This window comes from Chiloscyllium plagiosum, unplaced genomic scaffold (genome assembly GCF_037043375.1).
Source record: "Chiloscyllium plagiosum isolate Xiang-an unplaced genomic scaffold, Cpla_swu_hap1 HiC_scaffold_45, whole genome shotgun sequence".
In the NCBI taxonomy this organism is placed as follows: Eukaryota; Metazoa; Chordata; class Chondrichthyes; order Orectolobiformes; family Hemiscylliidae; genus Chiloscyllium; species Chiloscyllium plagiosum.
Genome location: NW_028270183.1, coordinates 77,896,903 through 77,899,455, shown reverse-complemented (window position 1 = coordinate 77,899,455; position 2,553 = coordinate 77,896,903). Strand labels below are relative to the sequence as shown.

The following is a 2,553-nucleotide window of genomic DNA, read 5'->3' as shown; positions in this document are numbered from 1 at the left end:
ACTGGAATGGATCATGAAATCGCGTCGTGACTGTAAATAAAACGATGGAAAATTCCAGCAGAGAAGGTGGCGACCCTGAAGCAGGCAGCTGAGGACAAATGTTTCTCCTTTGCCAGTGAAAGGCACTGCTTCACAAATTGGAAACTTCGAAGTGAAGCAATGTTGGTGATTATCTTCGCTGCTTGTTCACCTTTTTAATTCTGATTCCATGAAAGTCCATGGCATAACATATCGACATTCTGCCAAGTGCAGGTTTGTCTCTTGGGTCAGTGGCGTAATGGATAACGCGTCTGACTTCGGATTAGAAGATTGTAGGTTCGAGTCCTACCTGGCTCGAGGGGGAATGTTTTGCTTTAACCGTGGTATACGTTGACGCTCTCCTGTAAAGTTCTCTCGGGACATCGCCTCTGTGCTTCCGCATGGAAAGCTTGCATTTGTCCTATTATCCATTTCAAATTCCAGCTCTCCACAAGGGACACCTCCGTCAGTTTGGCGGTATCTTCTGGTGTGTCTCCCTCTGTGGGTGAAAATGAGTATGAGTTCCTCAAAAGAGTTTCAATTCGTTATACTTCTGTCCAATTATTGTGCCATGTTAGAAAATAGGATAACCTCATTGACATTTGACCTGAAACATTACAACACACGAGACTTTGGGCCAAAGTTCGAAACTGCTACTCGAATGGATGGCTCTCTGATCAGCCGCAATGCACACGGGCGGAATGGCCTTTTCTCACTTTGTAAATCTTCGAAGACAATTTGAAAAAAATCTGCAACGAAAATGTTCAGACAGGGTTTTTTATTTACACCAAATACGATAGTATCTATCGCCTTGTCTTGTTATTTACTTGTGAGGATTCGGTATTCTCAGCACCGTGGCTCGGATCGCATTCCCGCTCATGGAATGGCTGTATTGTTCAGCAAACATATCGGTGTACCAGTACTTCTGCCGATTTTCCGATGCTGGCAGGTCATTGGTTTTGTCCAAAACATTATGAAGGTTAACATAAAACAAATAGCTGCAGGTGCTGGAAATCTGAGCCAAAAACGAAAATTGCTTGTGCAGCGGAGCATGACTAGCAACAGAAACGTCGACTCTCCTGCTCCTCGGATGGAGCCTGACCTGCTGTGCTTTTCCAGCATCAGTCTGATCTAAAGTCAGGTTTCCAGCATTTGCAGTCCTCACTTTTGCCTAGTTTCTTCAGTGTCTCTGGTTCACAATTCAAGAACTCCATCTCTAGCGGTTTCATGTTTGTACCTTCGTGCTGAGGAGTTGAAGAGTGAAGAAAAGTAACTCACCTCCTCCATCTCTGGGGTACTTAGGGACTGAAAATGAATCGTGTCACATTGAAATATATCTCCATGCGAATTAATCTCTGTCTTTTATTGGGAACCATCTCTTTCATTGTAACCATCAGGAAAGATCATTTCGTTCGCCAGAAAAAGAGATGAATATGTCACTAACCTTTGTTTGCTTCAGGTCCGAGAATACTCAGATCAATAGCTCCCTTGCTTCCTTCTGCTGGTCATGTTCGCAAAGAGATATGGCAAATTGCCAAGTGTGATTTTCCTTTCAATAAATAATTTTGACTCAGTTTGCCTGCAAATGTCTTTTCCTACCTTTGTGCTTTTCTTCTTTTACATTGGTGTCTCGCACCTTACAAATGACAGCAAAGGTATGAAAGGAGATGGGAGCATTTCGCTCATCAAGTCAACGGTAGCTTTCAATGAGATCACGGCTGATTTGGTCAATGCTCAACCCACCTGAGCTGTCGGTAGTCATGGCCGAGTGGTTAAGGCGATGGACTAGAAATCCATTGGGGTTTCCCCACGTAGGTTCGAATCCTGCTGACTACGTTGTGAATGCTTTCCTGCTGCTACAATTTTCGCTCAAAGTTCAGAAAAACTATTTTGTGAACCAGGCCGATAATTTGATTAGACTTGGGAAACTCGAGTTCTTCATCAGAAATGTTCCATATTTAAAACATTATCTCTGTTTCTCTTTCCAGATACACTGCTCGACACATCGGGTTTCTGCAGCTGTTATTGAACGTCCTGAGCAGAAGTGCTGCTTTTCATTAGATTCCTTTAATCCCTGTCCACTGTTCTCTGCCTCGGGTCAGTGGCAACACTTCCTCCTGCTCGTCAAAGTGCTCATTCCCCACCGCTCCCTCTCCCATCATTACAAACAACCGCAGGAAATCGCCACTTAACCATCTTTGTTCCAAAGTGAAACTCATCAGCTTCGGGAATCTCTCCACCAAACGGGACTTCCCATCCCTGGACATGGTGCAAGCCAGAGGATTGTGAAGAGATTCTGTGAAAATATTGTCAGTTGGCAGTTGAAAAAATGTTTAGGAAGCAAACCATATAATTTAGGCTCCAGCTTTGTAAATCTTGAGAAACTCTTTGGGAAATGGAATCAGAGGAGAATGAAGAAGTGAGAACTGTCGGACCGAGTAGACGACGGGACATTGACTCTGATGTTCTCGGGACAGGAAATGATCTGAGACATTGAAATCATTCTCGCTCACGTATGTGAGGAATGCAAACTTC

General features: G+C 43.9%; 2 non-coding genes across 2 annotated transcripts; both read left to right on the top strand.

Annotated features, from left to right (window-relative positions):
• Nucleotides 1-263: 263 nt before the first annotated feature.
• trnar-ucg (transfer RNA arginine (anticodon UCG)) lies at nt 264-336 on the top strand. The gene has a single exon. It is a non-coding gene; the product is annotated as a tRNA-Arg (tRNA).
• Nucleotides 337-1,772: 1,436 nt separating this feature from the next.
• On the top strand, nt 1,773-1,854 carry trnas-aga (transfer RNA serine (anticodon AGA)). Its single transcript has one exon. It is a non-coding gene; the product is annotated as a tRNA-Ser (tRNA).
• The last annotated feature ends 699 nt before the right edge of the window (nt 1,855-2,553 follow it).